Source organism: Gymnoscopelus microlampas (assembly GCF_963454915.1).
Source record: "Gymnoscopelus microlampas genome assembly, chromosome: 13".
NCBI classification, from domain to species: domain Eukaryota; kingdom Metazoa; phylum Chordata; class Actinopteri; order Myctophiformes; family Myctophidae; genus Gymnoscopelus; species Gymnoscopelus microlampas.
This window is the reverse complement of record NC_139950.1, coordinates 8,869,538-8,888,510: the sequence shown is the minus strand read 5'-3', so window position 1 is coordinate 8,888,510 and position 18,973 is coordinate 8,869,538. Positions and strand designations below refer to the sequence as shown.

The 18,973-nt window shown below is 43.8% G+C and overlaps 1 protein-coding gene and 1 long non-coding RNA gene across 3 annotated transcripts in view; one reads left to right on the top strand and one right to left on the bottom strand.

Annotated features, from left to right (window-relative positions):
• ogdhl (oxoglutarate dehydrogenase L) overlaps window positions 1–18,973 on the bottom strand; it is a gene marked incomplete at both ends in the record, with an annotated part of 83,246 nt that overhangs the window by 12,285 nt on the left and 51,988 nt on the right. The window lies entirely within an intron of this gene.
• LOC311058917 lies at window positions 10,883–12,174 on the top strand. The gene is made up of 4 exons (XR_014602098.1): window positions 10,883–11,007; window positions 11,351–11,397; window positions 11,495–11,544; window positions 11,821–12,174. It is a non-coding gene; the product is annotated as an uncharacterized lncRNA (long non-coding RNA).

The following is an 18,973-nucleotide window of genomic DNA, read 5'->3' as shown; positions in this document are numbered from 1 at the left end:
GAGTGCTTCTTCCACCACTAAATTTGACCCACTGGTAGTCGACTACAGTCGAGGGTTACCTATTAATAATGAAGACACGACCAGCTAGGTCCTGGATTAACTCCAACCTGGTGTTTGCACTCTCCATTTACAAGCCGTACATCTACATAAACGTTCAGATTTCAAATATAAAGTGCTTATCTCATGGCCACGGATGTTACCATTAACTTCGGGTGGGTCTAAGTACCCGTATCTTCCATATTGTTCAATAAAAAGCATTTTAATCCGATCGGCGGCCATTTTCTCATAGAGTTATAACGTATCAGGAGTGCAATACACCCCCCAACCAATACGTCCGCGTAGTTGAAAAAACAACGGAGACAATGGCCATCAATCGGATCAAAATGCTTTTTATTGAACAATACGGAAGATACGGGTACTTATGAGGGCCCGTACATAATTATAACACCCGTGGCCATGAGATAAGCACTTTATATTTTAAATCTGAACGTTTATGTTGATGTACGAGTTGTAAATGGAGAAATGCAAACACCAACTGTACGTTCAGCCATGACGCTTGACCGCGAGCTAACAATGCTAAGCTCCTAGCCTAGCTCGTTATTCCACCGTTGTTTTGTCCACATCTTCAGTGAAATACTTCAATACGAACGTCGAGCGGCCTGTTGTTTAGCTGGGGCTGCCCTCAGAGCTGCTGTGTTCGCCACAATGTTATTATTGATAATAGAACTACATTCTGTCCAGAAAAAGACTAACGCAATACTGGCCGTTTCGGCGCTTCCCACCGTGGTGAAGTTAGTTTCAGCCTCAGGTTGAATATTCACCCAGTGGCTATTACTCCAGTAAAGTAAAAAATACCTCAAAATTGTACTTAAGTACAATACTTGAGTAAATGTACTTAAGTTACGTTACACCACCACAGAGAGGATTGATACTGATGGGCGGGGATTAGGCTTGTAACCGGAGAACAATGGGCCAACAACCAACCAAAACCACTCACATGCTAATGTTGTCCCTGCAAGTTAAAACCACTCTCCGCCCCCAAAAGACCGACAGAAACACACAGAAACACTCCTGTTTTTGTAATGTAATTTAAACCACTTAATGATTCTAAAACGCCTATCTTTCAGACTATAAACCTTCTTCAACATTCGAACTGTGTTAATATGAAAAAAAAACGAAAATCACAAAAAACAAAAAAAAAGTTTAAAAGCTATTTTCTAGTCTTTGTCAATGGGCGACATGATGCCCTAAACACCAGACCTGCTCACAAATGCTCTGCTGTGCGGCCACGCCTGTGGCCTGGGGAGGACTGAAGAGACTGAAGCATTGTAAAATGGGTCTTTTATAGTGTGAGGAGACAATTGTCCCAGGTGTCTCCCCTTACACTGATCATCTCAGCCTCCACCCTCCAACCCAGCACTGCAATGGAATCTGTTAGGCTGTTAAAGGCACGCACACAACCCTATAGCAAAGGCCCAGGGGGCCGTCACACCGCAAAAGGGCCTCTACCGCTGGGAAGGCCCGTTTTAAATCCAGGGTAAACATATCAATGCCCACACCCATTAACAGCCAAGACGGTAAGATGTTGATCTGAGACGTGGGGAACAGTGCGTCAATACATTTTCACAACTTTTTCCACCCAGTCCTGCTCGACTGCTGTGATATGCGTTGGAAACGGGGAGAGCAGCGTCTTTGTAATGAACAGTGGAGACTGGAACCAGAATCAACTACTCAGTACTATTGACAAGTAGCTTTTAGATTTTAGCCCGCATAATCAAGAGTTTTAGCCCGCATAATCAAGGATTTTTGCCCGCGTTTTTCTGGAGGGTCTATATAATAGAAGAACAAGTTAAAATGTTACTAACTTTCCGTGGTTTTGTAGGCTCCGGGGACGCTATTGTTAAATGAGTTTGGGTTTGTTTCCAGTGGGAAGCGAACGCACAGATGTAAATCCCGCCCACTACATTTGATTGGATAAAGCGCTGCCCGCTTCCTTATCTAAGGCACGCCCACTTGTTGGCCAATGTTGACACGTTCTGAACGGGGCTCCCGACGGATTCAGTAGCGCAGCTCTGAATCTGTTCTTGAGAAATTAGTGTCCAGCTAATTTCTCAAGAACAGATTCAGAGCTGCGCTACTGAATCCGTCGGGAGCCCCGTTCAGAACGTGTCAACATTGGCCAACAAGTGGTCAGCGTCCAGCTGATACTCGTAGACTCGTAGACGCTCGTAGATGCTCGATACTCGTAGACGCTCGTTAATTTCATACTGGAAGATAATTGAGGTGACTAGGCTGAAACTTTATCTCAGTAAATGACATGGAACTCCATATTTGGGCATGGCTGACATCATAGTGACAACATAATGATGACGTGAGCTTTGAATCAGCTCGGCCTAAAACCAGACTGCACATTTTGAATGACGCACATGGAGAGAGACATTGAGCAAGACACCAACACCTATAAGAGGAACTTTTCCAGCAGAGATCCACACATTTGATTTTCATCTGGTAATTTGCCCTATAACCAATCCTGGATCGTAAGGTCACATATCATTAATTACATTCTTGGACCATTACTGCCCATGCATAGCAGCAGCTTTGACCATGAACCAACTGTTCCCGACAACGAGCCAGCAGCAAGGAAACTCAGAAGAATCAAGACCTTACAGTAGTCAACCGTTTACCAGGGCTTTAGGCTGTCCGAGCGCGTCTGATATCTTGTCTAGAGGGGCGGGTTCAAAATCTCCGGAGAGACAATCCGCCGGATCCCATTTGCTCACCGATCTGTGCTCCCGCCCCCGCGCCCCTCCTCCTCCCCAATGTGCAGCATTGAGAGCCCTGACGTCACAACATTTGGAGCGACGCCCACTGCACTCTGGTTGGTTGGGGAAATCACCCACTTCCTATTCCAGGAACGTCAACAGGCTGGTCCAGGCTCTTATTTTTAAGCAAAACGCGAAGGAAAATAAAAGCCTGGAGATCGAGGCTACCAGGACTTTAACTCAATCGGAAGTAAAGAGACATCGTCTGACTGACACAGGAAAGAAAACTCACATCTGTAAACAGTGTGACAAGAGTTTCAGTCAGTTAGGTGACCTGAAGAGACACCAGCGTATCCACACTGGAGAAAAACCCTTCCACTGTAAACATTGTGACAAGAGTTTCAGTCAGTTAGGTCACATGAAGACACACCAGTCTGTCCACACTGGAGAAAAACCCTTCCACTGTAAACAGTGTGACAAGAGTTTCAGTCTGTTAGAGGAGCTGAAGAGACACCAGCTTATCCACACTGGAGAAAAACCTTTCCGCTGTTACCAGTGTGACAAGAGTTTCACTCAGATAGGTACTCTGAAAAAACACCAGAGAGTCCACACGGGAGAAAAACCTTTCTATTGTAAACTGTGTGAAAAGAGTTTCAGTCAGTTATGTAACCTGAGGACACACCAGCGTGTCCACACTGGAGAAAAACCATTCTACTGTAAACAGTGTGACAAGAGTTTCACTCAGATAGGTACTCTGAAAAAACACCAGAGAGTCCACACGGGAGAAAACCCTTCCTGTTGTAAACAGTGTGACAAGAGTTTCAGTCAGTTATGTAACCTGAATAGACACCAGCGTGTCCACACTGAAGAACTAGAAAAAGTGCTCCTCGGAGCACTGCCAGACCCCTAGTGGTTGAAATCTGAATGGCCGGACTTCGCATGACGTGTGTGCAGAGGAAAAGAGGGACCGACCGACCGACCGACCGACCCCTTGGGTCTGGCAAAAAACATTCTACTGTAAACAGTGTAACAAGAGTTTCACTCAGTTAGGTACTCTGAAACTAGAAAAAGTGCTCCTCGGAGCACTGCCAGAGCCCTAGCGGTTGAAATCTGAATGGCCGGACTTCGCATGACGTGTGTGCAGAGGAAAAGAGGGACAGACCGACCGACCGACCGACAAAGCCTCCTGTAGGCCGACCCCCTGGGTTTGGCAAAAACACCAGATTGTCCACACGGGAGAAAAACTTCCTGATCTTAAGGCCCGCCCACTTGTAAGCCAATGCCCACACGTTCTGAACCGGGCTCCCAACAGATTCGGTAGTGCAGCTCTGAATCTGTTCTTGAGAGATTAACATTATAGTGGTACAAAACAGACCTCCAGCCTCTGTTTAGCCATTTGATTCGTACGCCACAATTTGTTTAGATTGCCGATATTTATGTTGGAATATTGGCTCACTTAAATAAAACTACATGCAAAATGCCTCCATCCTAATTGGCTAAAATTCACATCTAAAGTTTGCAGGAGTGGCCCGTTTTAACATTTCCCTATTATAGCACACCACAATTGTTGCAAAACATTTTTTTGTATAGTTGTTGCGAACGTTCAGGGCATACTTGCCAGCACTGGTCTATATATGGAGATCCCCATAAATGGAGACGATTGACCTACGAAGTCGTCATAGAGACCCAAGACGTGTCATAGATACGGAGCCTGACATCAGCGAACCCTTCCCAGAAACTCCATATATGGAGATAACCGTCACGTCCAGGACTGACGTCATGGTCCCATATTTGGGCATGGCTGACATGGGCAGCTCCATGTATGGAGCTGTCTGACACTATCTGACATCACCATAGTGACATCAGGGGCACACATGGAACTCCACATTTGGGCATGGCTGACATCATAGTGACAACATAATGATGACGTGAGCTTTGAATCGGCTCGGCTTAAAACCAGACTGCACATTGTGAATGACGCACATGGAGAGAGACATTGAGGAAGACTTCAACACCTATAAGAGGAACTTTTCCAGCAGAGATCCACACATTTGATTTTCATCTGGTAATTGCCCTGTAACCAATCCTGGATCGTAAGGTCACAGATCATTAATTACATTCTTGGACCATTACAGCCTTGGACCATTACAGCCTTGGACCATTACAGCCCGTGCGTAGCAGCAGCTTTGACCATGAACCAACTGTTCCCGACAACGAGGCCTACCAGGACTTTAACTCAATCGGAAGTAAAGAGACATCGTCTGACTGACACAGGAAAGAAAACTCACATCTGTATACAGTGTGACAAGAGTTTCAGTCAGTTAGGTGACCTGAAGAGGCACCAGCGTATCCACACTGGAGAAAAACCCTTCCACTGTAAACAGTGTGACAAGAGTTTCAGTCAGTCAGGTGACCTGAAGAGGCACCAGCGTATCCACACAGGAGAAAGACCCTTCCACTGTAAACAGTGTGACAAGAGTTTCAGTCAGTTAGGTGACCTGAAGAGGCACCAGCGTATCCACACTGGAGAAAAACCATTCTACTGTAAACAGTGTAACAAGAGTTTCACTCAGTTAGGTACTCTGAAAGAACACCAGCGTGTCCACACTGGAGAGAAACCATTCTACTGTAAACTGTGTAACAAGGGTTTCACTCAGTTAGGTACTCTGAAAAAACACCTGTGCACTGTCCACACTCCACACGGGAGAAAACTTCCTGATCTTAAGGCCCGCCCACTTGTAGGCCAATGCCCACACGTTCTGAACAGGGCTCCCGACAGATTCAGTAGTGCAGCTCTGAATCTGTTCTTGAGAGATTAACATTATAGTGGTACAAAACAGACCTCCAGCCTCTGTTTAGCCATTTGATTCGTACGCCACAATTTGTTTTAATTGCCGCTGTTACAGTCTGGCTCCAAGACCATAACAAAAAAGGGGAAACGACACGGAGGAATACATAAGTGTTAAGTTTAATTACCAAATAGTGAAATAATTGTAAGTAAGTAATAAGTCATGTTTCCAAATCATAAGGGCAGGGAAACATGCTGCCCACTGGAACTGAATCTAATAAACCAACATAAGGAACTCAAACACAAATACTCTCCTGTGCGGCCACGCCTGTGGCCTGGGGAGGACTGAAGAGACTGAAGCATTGTAAAGTGGGTCTTTTATAGTGTGAGGAGACAATTGTCCCAGGTGTCTCCCCTTCCACTGATCATCTCAGCCTCCACCCTCCAACCCAGCACTGCAATGGAATCTGTTAGGCTGTTAAAGGCACGCACACAACCCTATAGCAAAGGCCCAGGGGGCCGTCACACCGCAAAAGGGCCTCTACCGCTGGGAAGGCCCGTTTTAAATCCAGGGTAAACATATCAATGCCCACACCCATTAACAGCCAAGACGGTAAGATGTTGATCTGAGACGTGGGGAACAGTGCGTCAATACATTTTCACAACTTTTTCCACCCAGTCCTGCTCGACTGCTGTGATATGCGTTGGAAACGGGGAGAGCAGCGTCTTTGTAATGAACAGTGGAGACTGGAACCAGAATCAACTACTCAGTACTATTGACAAGTAGCTTTTAGATTTTAGCCCGCATAATCAAGAGTTTTAGCCCGCATAATCAAGGATTTTTGCCCGCGTTTTTCTGGAGGGTCTATATAATAGAAGAACAAGTTAAAATGTTACTAACTTTCCGTGGTTTTGTCGGCTCCGAGGACGCTATTGTTAAATGAGTTTGGGTTTGTTTCCAGTGGGAAGCGAACGCACAGATGTAAATCCCGCCCACTACATTTGATTGGATAAAGCGCTGCCCGCTTCCTTATCTAAGGCACGCCCACTTGTTGGCCAATGTTGACACGTTCTGAACGGGGCTCCCGACGGATTCAGTAGCGCAGCTCTGAATCTGTTCTTGAGAAATCAGTGTCCAGCTAATTTCTCAAGAACAGATTCAGAGCTGCGCTACTGAATCCGTCGGGAGCCCCGTTCAGAACGTGTCAACATTGGCCAACAAGTGGTCAGCGTCCAGCTGATACTCGTAGACTCGTAGACGCTCGATACTCGTAGACGCTCGTTAATTTCATACTGGAAGATAATTGAGGTGACTAGGCTGAAACTTTATCTCAGTAAATGACATGGAACTCCATATTTGGGCATGGCTGACATCATAGTGACAACATAATGATGACGTGAGCTTTGAATCAGCTCGGCCTAAAACCAGACTGCACATTGTGAATGACGCACATGGAGAGAGACAATGAGCAAGACACCAACACCTATAAGAGGAACTTTTCCAGCAGAGATCCACACATTTGATTTTCATCTGGTAATTTGCCCTATAACGAATCCTGGATCGTAAGGTCACATATCATTAATTACATTCTTGGACCATTACTGCCCATGCATAGCAGCAGCTTTGACCATGAACCAACTGTTCCCGACAACGAGCCAGCAGCAAGGAAACTCAGAAGAATCAAGACCTTACAGTAGTCAACCGTTTACCAGGGCTTTAGGCTGCCCTAGCGCGTCTGATATCTTGTCTAGAGGGGCGGGTTCAAAATCTCCGGAGAGACAATCCGCCGGATCCCATTTGCTCACCGATCTGTGCTCCCGCCCCCGCGCCCCTCCTCCTCCCCAATGTGCAGCATTGAGAGCCCTGACGTCACAACATTTGGAGCGACGCCCACTGCACTCTGGTTGGTTGGGGAAATCACCCACTTCCTATTCCAGGAACGTCAACAGGCTGGTCCAGGCTCTTATTTTTAAGCAAAACGCGAAGGAAAATAAAAGCCTGGAGATCGAGGCTAACAGGACTTTAACTAAATCGGAAGTAAAGAGACATCGTCTGACTGACACAGGAAAGAAAACTCACTGTAAACAGTGTGACAAGAGTTTCAGTCAGTTAGGTGACCTGAAGAGACACCAGCGTATCCACACTGGAGAAAAACCCTTCCACTGTAAACATTGTGACAAGAGTTTCAGTCAGTTAGGTCACATGAAGACACACCAGTCTGTCCACACTGGAGAAAAACCCTTCCACTGTAAACAGTGTGACAAGAGTTTCAGTCTGTTAGAGGAGCTGAAGAGACACCAGCTTATCCACACTGGAGAAAAACCTTTCCGCTGTTACCAGTGTGACAAGAGTTTCACTCAGTTAGGTACTCTGAAAGAACACCAGCGTGTCCACACTGGAGAGAAACCATTCTACTGTAAACAGTGTAACAAGGGTTTCACTCAGTTAGGTACTCTGAAAAAACACCTGTGCACTGTCCACACTCCACACGGGAGAAAACTTCCTGATCTTAAGGCCCGCCCACTTGTAGGCCAATGCCCACACGTTCTGAACAGGGCTCCCGACAGATTCAGTAGTGCAGCTCTGAATCTGTTCTTGAGAGATTAACATTATAGTGGTACAAAACAGACCTCCAGCCTCTGTTTAGCCATTTGATTCGTACGCCACAATTTGTTTTGATTTCCGCTGTTACAGTCTGGCTTCAGGACCATAACAAAAAGGGGAAACGACACGGAGGAATACATAAGTGTTAAGTTTATTTACCAAATAGTGAAATAATTGTAAGTAAGTAATAAGCCAAGTTTACAAATCATAAGGGCAGGGAAACATGCTGCCCACTGGAACTGAATCTAATAAACCAACATAAGGAACTCAAACACAAATGTGAGCGGGTCCAGTGCTTTAGGCATGAAGTAGGCATTTTTCATTTTTCATTTTAATACAGATTGTTGAAGTACAGAATATAAGCTTTCATATGATGTATCATTCATTGAAATTGGAACACATTTGAAGAAGATGTGACCATTTTAATCTTGTTATCTATAATAGTCCAAACTGAGATAATCCCTCCTAAAGAATTTCCACTTCTAGCACCTCTCAGCTCCAGGTAATGGGCGTGAACAATCAATGGGTAATTTATTCAACCTAGCCACTCCTCAATCACTCCCCCATTGACACCTTTCAGTCAGCTGTCCACCATATAGAAATTTGATGCAACACAATTACATTTTTCTAAAGGTATTTTTACTTTACTGGAGTATTTCCAATACTTTAACTTCTACTCCACTACAGATCAGAGGAAAATATTGTACTTTTACTCCACTACAATCATTTTAAACTTGAGTTACTAGTTACTTTGCAGACATAAATTATTACATTATAAAACATACATTAACCACTTTAGCCCTATTTTATACAAGCTCACAATGCGCATTGCGACGCGTTGTGAGCTTGTAGATCAGCTATTTTCAAACATTTTAGTACTTATACTTTAGGTACTTTAAGTACATTTTGATACCAAGACTTTAGTACTTTTACTTTGATTGAACTCAAGTAACATTTTGAGCACTTTTACTTGTAACAGAGTATTTTCATATTGTGGTATTGCTACCACCGAGTGCTTCTTCCACCACTAAATTTGACCCACTGGTAGTCGACTACAGTCGAGGGTTACCTATTAATAATGAAGACACGACCAGCTACACTGGGTGAAAAAGGTGATATACCTGGATACGTGGGCAAGGCATACACCCACCAAACATAAATGATTGGTGGAAGTATTTCAATGAATGCGGGAGAGGACTGTTTACCTAAAAATGCCTTTAAGATACCTGGATATGCGTCTCTCTTTTCTCTGCTAGGGAATCTCCCTTACATATGTAAATTAGAGGTTTGTTCAAACAATGGGAGGTGTGGGGTTCAGAGTGGGGGGGGGGCTCAGAGAGAGAGAGAGAGAGAGAGAGAGAGAGAGAGAGAGAGAGAGAGAGAGAGAGAGAGAGAGAGAGAGAGAGAGAGAGAGAGAGAGAGAGAGAGAGAGAGAGAGAGAGAGAGAGAGAGAAACAGTGAACCAAAGTTGCATTGTGACATTCAAGGAAAAGCTAATACAAATATTTAAAAAAAAAATGTGTTCTTAGGTCTTGCATAGGTGAGCAGTGTTAGTTTACAGAAAGGACATACTAATAAAGCATGACACAAACACACACACACACACACACACACACACACACACACACACACACACACACACACAGAGATCAGAGTGCAGTCTTGGGGCAAATATTGTACTTTTACTCCACTACAATTATTTGAAAACTTTAGCTACTAGTTACTTTGCAGATATAAATGATTACATTATAAAACATACATTAACCACTTTAGCCTTATTTTATACCTAGGCTATTTGAAAATAGCCGATCTACAAGCTCACAACGCGTCGTGTTGTGAGCTTGTAGATCGGCTATTTTCAAACATTTTAGTACTTGAACACATTTTGATACCAATACTTTTGTACTTTTACCAAGTACGTTTAATGGTCATTAAATGGTTAAAATTATATCACAAACAAGGCTTACTTTATGTGTGTTTTCGTGTGTATTTTGGGGGGTAGAGATTTACATGCAGGCACAACATTTGCATGAAAGGTGTTGATGGGTTCAGTGGCCCTATTGTCTCAGGTCTCTCAGACAATAGGAGCTCCACCTCTATCACCATATTAACCACTTTAGCCCTATTTTATACATAGGCTATTTGAAAATAGCCAATCTACAAGCTTGTAGATCTGCCATTTTCAAACATTTTAATACTTTCACTTTTGGTACTTTAAGTAGATTTTGATGCCAATACTTTTTTTTAAACTTTTACTCAAGTAACATTTTGAACACAGGCCTTTTCCTTGTTTTATTATGTTTATATTGTGGTATTGCTACTTTTATTTAAGTAAAATAACTGAGTACTTCTGCCATCACTGCCAAAAATACAGGTTACCACCAGTCATGTGGTTAATAAACTATTTAGTTTGTTTTCTAGTCTAGGCCCAGTAGTGCTCAAAAGAACAAAATGTAATGGACTTTTCTTGTAACAAGTAAGAGCATTTCTACATTACACTATTGATACTTTTACTTAAGTATAAAATGTCAGTTCTTTTTTTGTGCTTGTTGTTTAGTGCAAAGCATTAGTACCTCTACATAGTAACGTTTAACTTGTTAAAACTAACTAAACTAAGTAAATAGTTTCCAATCTTTCTCTCTCTCTCTCTCTCTCTCTCTCTCTCTCTCTCTGACTGCCAACATTTAACATGCACATTCAAATGGTGGGGAGGGGAACATTTGTGTCTATCCAATCAGATGTGTCCAAACAGAGTTTTCAAACATTTGAACTGTTTGGGCGGTTGGGTGAATTCATTCTTCTCAACCATGTACTGCTGGCCTGTTGGTGTTTTTGGACTAGCTTTGTAAATGGTAAGCTGCTATTTTATCTAATTGTAAATCATTAGTAGGTTATACTGTTTATTGTATTTACTTTGATCAGTTCTCTACAGTCTGTTTGATCAGTTGTAGGCTAGTGTTCCTTTACCTGTATGAGTTCAGATTGTTTTAAAACATGTGGCCTAGTCAAGTAGCTAGTCAATTCATATGCCATGATTTAATTTGTCAGCATAATGCAGTATAGTAAAATACACAGACTTTATACATTTTAGTAACTAAAGTTGGATTGCTTTGTAGTTTGTCTTTACTGTGGCTATATTGAATACAATGGCAAAGCATTGCTTCATCCCACTAACCCCTAAAATTATATTTGCAGGGAGAATTCCATTGATTTCCCCACTGTTGACGAGGAAGTTTTATAAGGTACTACACACCCACACTCTTCATTTAACTTTTTTTTGTGCACTCCTGTTTCAGTTGAAGTTTTCTGAGTTGTAATTGCTGTTATATTATTTTACAGTTGTTGGCACCCAGCGGTACATGTGTGAGGACCTTTCGGAGTTTTAACAGGTAATCTCCAGAATAAATTGCAATTTGCAGGACAATGGCTTGGTTTTCAGCAGAAGATTCAGCAGACAGTCAGCAGGCAATACACACACACACACACACACACACACACACACACACACACACACACACACACACACACACACACACACACACACACACACACACACACAGTAGTGTGGTAGAGTGTGGTAATTGTATTAACATTGTTGTGTTCCGGTTTCAGTGGTTTTGTGGTTTAATTGTAATTCTTTTTTTCTTCTTCTGTTTTTCTTCAAGGCTTCAAGGACTGCCATTTTGGATCTTCAGCCCTCCAGCAGTCCAAAGTTCAGGAGATCATCTCCAAAAAGGACACAGAGCAACTCCAAAGATGGACTTCCATTTTGGATCTTCAGCCCTCCAGCAGGAAGAAGTTCACAAGATCATCTCCAGGACCTTGTACCAAACGCTGTGTTCTCCAGGACCCAATGCTTGACGACAAAGAGCTTGAGGACTATGTTTTTAGTGCAAACATTTTAACTCAAATCTTTGCTTCTGGGGTCCCTGGAACAAAATATATTTCTTTATTTTCTGTATTTCTTCCTGTGGATTATACCAGGGACACATGACTTGGATTTAGCTCTTCCTTGGACCCAGCCACCGTGGATTACATGAGTAGACTACAAGTGACTTTGTTTTCCTTTTCCTTTTTTCTTTGCTCTTCTTCATGTCACTACTTGCTGACTATATGTCAGTCTATGTGGATTATGCGGTCGACACACACTGACATTTTGCACCGTAATCCTGTGTATAACGCACTGACTTTTAACTTTTTTTTCCAAGCACCTTAACTAACGTCCATAAGTATATCATGCACAGTATACATTGCTGCTATGTTCATGCACATATCTTATCTCAGGTACTAGTGTGAGTATATAGACACAAATTTCACCCACTTTTTTAATTAAACCTGTGATGTGACAATAAACCTGATTCTGATTCAGAATATTTGAATATATATATTTTTAGAGTGAACATTTTTAACTCAAATCTTTGCTTCTGGGTCCCTGGAACAAAATACTTTTCTTTGAAACAGTTTACCTTATCTGTGTGCTCCTGTTCCATTGTTTTGTATACATTTATTTTTCTTGATCAATAAACATAATTACATGAGTTCTGCCTATGTGTTTTTCTATATTGTTTGTGTGTGTGGATATATATATATATATATATATATATATATATATATATATATATATATATATATATAAATTAGTGCAGGTAGTGGGGGGGAACTATAAACCACCCCTCCCATTGGGGGTGGGGGGGGTGGGGGACAAGCCACAGCCCCTGGGGGGGGGGGGCTTTAAACCACCCTTCCCACTGAGGGGGGGGGGGGGGGGGTATAAACTAGGGGGTTTATACAAGAATTAGCATGCAGAATGTGGGGTGGGTGGGTGGGGTTATAAGCCACAGCTTCCAATCAAATGTAGTTTTCTGCACATGCTCAGAAGTGGTTGGGGTGGAAGGGTGAGAGGGGTGGGAGGGGTGGGTGTGTGAGGTCCTTGCTGGCAGACATGCAAATGAAGGTCTCAGAAATGGTACATACACCTGAATATGTGGGAGGTATGTGGGAGGTGGTACATTAATGAATGAGGGCAGCATACACACACATACTCCCTTAAGTATCAGGGGTATGCCTGAGGGATACCCTCCCAAAATCATTGCTTTTCACCCAGTGCTAGGTCCTGGATTAACTCCAACCTGGTGTTTGCACTCTCCATTTACAACCCGTACATCTACATAAACGTTCAGATTTCAAATATAAAGTGCTTATCTCATGGCCACGGATGTTACCATTAACTTCGGGTGGGTCTAAGTACCCGTATCTTCCATATTGTTCAATAAAAAGCATTTTAATCCGATCGGCGGCCATTTTCTCATAGAGTTATAACGTATCAGGAGTGCAATACACCCCCCAACCAATACGTCCGCGTAGTTGAAAAAACAACGGAGACAATGGCCATCAATCGGATCAAAATGCTTTTTATTGAACAATACGGAAGATACGGGTACTTATGAGGGCCCGTACATAATTATAACACCCGTGGCCATGAGATAAGCACTTTATATTTTAAATCTGAACGTTTATGTTGATGTACGAGTTGTAAATGGAGAAATGCAAACACCAACTGTACGTTCAGCCATGACGCTTGACCGCGAGCTAACAATGCTAAGCTCCTAGCCTAGCTCGTTATTCCACCGTTGTTTTGTCCACATCTTCAGTGAAATACTTCAATACGAACGTCGAGCGGCCTGTTGTTTAGCTGGGGCTGCCCTCAGAGCTGCTGTGTTCGCCACAATGTTATTATTGATAATAGAACTACATTCTGTCCCGAAAAAGACTAACGCAATACTGGCCGTTTCGGCGCTTCCCACCGTGGTGAAGTTAGTTTCAGCCTCAGGTTGAATATTCACCCAGTGGCTATTACTCCAGTAAAGTAAAAAATACCTCAAAATTGTACTTAAGTACAATACTTGAGTAAATGTACTTAAGTTACGTTACACCACCACAGAGAGGAGTGATACTGATGGGCGGGGATTAGGCTTGTAACCGGAGAACAATGGGCCAACAACCAACCAAAACCACTCACATGCTAATGTTGTCCCTGCAAGTTAAAACCACTCTCCGCCCCCAAAAGACCGACAGAAACACAAAGAAACACTCCTGTTTTTGTAATGTAATTTAAACCACTTAATGATTCTAAAACGCCTATCTTACAGACTATAAACCTTTTCAACATTCGAACTGTGTTAATATGAAAAAAAAACGAAAATCACAAAAAACAAAAAAAAAGTTTAAAAGCTATTTTCTAGTCTTTGTCAATGGGCGACATGATGCCCTAAACACCAGACCTGCTCACAAATGCTCTGCTGTGCGGCCACGCCTGTGGCCTGGGGAGGACTGAAGAGACTGAAGCATTGTAAAATGGGTCTTTTATAGTGTGAGGAGACAATTGTCCCAGGTGTCTCCCCTTACACTGATCATCTCAGCCTCCACCCTCCAACCCAGCACTGCAATGGAATCTGTTAGGCTGTTAAAGGCACGCACACAACCCTATAGCAAAGGCCCAGGGGGCCGTCACACCGCAAAAGGGCCTCTACCGCTGGGAAGGCCCGTTTTAAATCCAGGGTAAACATATCAATGCCCACACCCATTAACAGCCAAGACGGTAAGATGTTGATCTGAGACGTGGGGAACAGTGCGTCAATACATTTTCACAACTTTTTCCACCCAGTCCTGCTCGACTGCTGTGATATGCGTTGGAAACGGGGAGAGCAGCGTCTTTGTAATGAACAGTGGAGACTGGAACCAGAATCAACTACTCAGTACTATTGACAAGTAGCTTTTAGATTTTAGGCCGCATAATCAAGGATTTTTGCCCGCGTTTTTCGGGAGGGTCTATATAATAGAAGAACAAGTTAAAATGTTACTAACTTTCCGTGGTTTTGTAGGCTCCGGGGACGCTATTGTTAAATGAGTTTGGGTTTGTTTCCAGTGGGAAGCGAACGCACAGATGTAAATCCCGCCCACTACATTTGATTGGATAAAGCGCTGCCCGCTTCCTTATCTAAGGCACGCCCACTTGTTGGCCAATGTTGACACGTTCTGAACGGGGCTCCCGACGGATTCAGTAGCGCAGCTCTGAATCTGTTCTTGAGAAATTAGTGTCCAGCTAATTTCTCAAGAACAGATTCAGAGCTGCGCTACTGAATCCGTCGGGAGCCCCGTTCAGAACGTGTCAACATTGGCCAACAAGTGGTCAGCGTCCAGCTGATACTCGTAGACTCGTAGACGCTCGTAGATGCTCGATACTCGTAGACGCTCGTTAATTTCATACTGGAAGATAATTGAGGTGACTAGGCTGAAACTTTATCTCAGTAAATGACATGGAACTCCATATTTGGGCATGGCTGACATCATAGTGACAACATAATGATGACGTGAGCTTTGAATCAGCTCGGCCTAAAACCAGACTGCACATTTTGAATGACGCACATGGAGAGAGACATTGAGCAAGACACCAACACCTATAAGAGGAACTTTTCCAGCAGAGATCCACACATTTGATTTTCATCTGGTAATTTGCCCTATAACCAATCCTGGATCGTAAGGTCACATATCATTAATTACATTCTTGGACCATTACTGCCCATGCATAGCAGCAGCTTTGACCATGAACCAACTGTTCCCGACAACGAGCCAGCAGCAAGGAAACTCAGAAGAATCAAGACCTTACAGTAGTCAACCGTTTACCAGGGCTTTAGGCTGTCCGAGCGCGTCTGATATCTTGTCTAGAGGGGCGGGTTCAAAATCTCCGGAGAGACAATCCGCCGGATCCCATTTGCTCACCGATCTGTGCTCCCGCCCCCGCGCCCCTCCTCCTCCCCAATGTGCAGCATTGAGAGCCCTGACGTCACAACATTTGGAGCGACGCCCACTGCACTCTGGTTGGTTGGGGAAATCACCCACTTCCTATTCCAGGAACGTCAACAGGCTGGTCCAGGCTCTTATTTTTAAGCAAAACGCGAAGGAAAATAAAAGCCTGGAGATCGAGGCTACCAGGACTTTAACTCAATCGGAAGTAAAGAGACATCGTCTGACTGACACAGGAAAGAAAACTCACATCTGTAAACAGTGTGACAAGAGTTTCAGTCAGTTAGGTGACCTGAAGAGACACCAGCGTATCCACACTGGAGAAAAACCCTTCCACTGTAAACATTGTGACAAGAGTTTCAGTCAGTTAGGTCACATGAAGACACACCAGTCTGTCCACACTGGAGAAAAACCCTTCCACTGTAAACAGTGTGACAAGAGTTTCAGTCTGTTAGAGGAGCTGAAGAGACACCAGCTTATCCACACTGGAGAAAAACCTTTCCGCTGTTACCAGTGTGACAAGAGTTTCACTCAGATAGGTACTCTGAAAAAACACCAGAGAGTCCACACGGGAGAAAAACCTTTCTATTGTAAACTGTGTGAAAAGAGTTTCAGTCAGTTATGTAACCTGAGGACACACCAGCGTGTCCACACTGGAGAAAAACCATTCTACTGTAAACAGTGTGACAAGAGTTTCACTCAGATAGGTACTCTGAAAAAACACCAGAGAGTCCACACGGGAGAAAACCCTTCCTGTTGTAAACAGTGTGACAAGAGTTTCAGTCAGTTATGTAACCTGAATAGACACCAGCGTGTCCACACTGAAGAACTAGAAAAAGTGCTCCTCGGAGCACTGCCAGACCCCTAGTGGTTGAAATCTGAATGGCCGGACTTCGCATGACGTGTGTGCAGAGGAAAAGAGGGACCGACCGACCGACCGACCGACCCCTTGGGTCTGGCAAAAAACATTCTACTGTAAACAGTGTAACAAGAGTTTCACTCAGTTAGGTACTCTGAAACTAGAAAAAGTGCTCCTCGGAGCACTGCCAGAGCCCTAGCGGTTGAAATCTGAATGGCCGGACTTCGCATGACGTGTGTGCAGAGGAAAAGAGGGACAGACCGACCGACCGACCGACAAAGCCTCCTGTAGGCCGACCCCCTGGGTTTGGCAAAAACACCAGATTGTCCACACGGGAGAAAAACTTCCTGATCTTAAGGCCCGCCCACTTGTAAGCCAATGCCCACACGTTCTGAACCGGGCTCCCAACAGATTCGGTAGTGCAGCTCTGAATCTGTTCTTGAGAGATTAACATTATAGTGGTACAAAACAGACCTCCAGCCTCTGTTTAGCCATTTGATTCGTACGCCACAATTTGTTTAGATTGCCGATATTTATGTTGGAATATTGGCTCACTTAAATAAAACTACATGCAAAATGCCTCCATCCTAATTGGCTAAAATTCACATCTAAAGTTTGCAGGAGTGGCCCGTTTTAACATTTCCCTATTATAGCACACCACAATTGTTGCAAAACATTTTTTTGTATAGTTGTTGCGAACGTTCAGGGCATACTTGCCAGCACTGGTCTATATATGGAGATCCCCATAAATGGAGACGATTGACCTACGAAGTCGTCATAGAGACCCAAGACGTGTCATAGATACGGAGCCTGACATCAGCGAACCCTTCCCAGAAACTCCATATATGGAGATAACCGTCACGTCCAGGACTGACGTCATGGTCCCATATTTGGGCATGGCTGACATGGGCAGCTCCATGTATGGAGCTGTCTGACACTATCTGACATCACCATAGTGACATCAGGGGCACACATGGAACTCCACATTTGGGCATGGCTGACATCATAGTGACAACATAATGATGACGTGAGCTTTGAATCGGCTCGGCTTAAAACCAGACTGCACATTGTGAATGACGCACATGGAGAGAGACATTGAGGAAGACTTCAACACCTATAAGAGGAACTTTTCCAGCAGAGATCCACACATTTGATTTTCATCTGGTAATTGCCCTGTAACCAATCCTGGATCGTAAGGTCACAGATCATTAATTACATTCTTGGACCATTACAGCCTTGGACCATTACAGCCTTGGACCATTACAGCCCGTGCGTAGCAGCAGCTTTGACCATGAACCAACTGTTCCCGACAACGAGGCCTACCAGGACTTTAACTCAATCGGAAGTAAAGAGACATCGTCTGACTGACACAGGAAAGAAAACTCACATCTGTATACAGTGTGACAAGAGTTTCAGTCAGTTAGGTGACCTGAAGAGGCACCAGCGTATCCACACTGGAGAAAAACCCTTCCACTGTAAACAGTGTGACAAGAGTTTCAGTCAGTCAGGTGACCTGAAGAGGCACCAGCGTATCCACACAGGAGAAAGACCCTTCCACTGTAAACAGTGTGACAAGAGTTTCAGTCAGTTAGGTGACCTGAAGAGGCACCAGCGTATCCACACTGGAGAAAAACCATTCTACTGTAAACAGTGTAACAAGAGTTTCACTCAGTTAGGTACTCTGAAAGAACACCAGCGTGTCCACACTGGAGAGAAACCATTCTACTGTAAACTGTGTAACAAGGGTTTCACTCAGTTAGGTACTCTGAAAAAACACCTGTGCACTGTCCACACTCCACACGGGAGAAAACTTCCTGATCTTAAGGCCCGCCCACTTGTAGGCCAATGCCCACACGTTCTGAACAGGGCTCCCGACAGATTCAGTAGTGCAGCTCTGAATCTGTTCTTGAGAGATTAACATTATAGTGGTACAAAACAGACCTCCAGCCTCTGTTTAGCCATTTGATTCGTACGCCACAATTTGTTTTAATTGCCGCTGTTACAGTCTGGCTCCAAGACCATAACAAAAAAGGGGAAACGACACGGAGGAATACATAAGTGTTAAGTTTAATTACCAAATAGTGAAATAATTGTAAGTAAGTAATAAGTCATGTTTCCAAATCATAAGGGCAGGGAAACATGCTGCCCACTGGAAC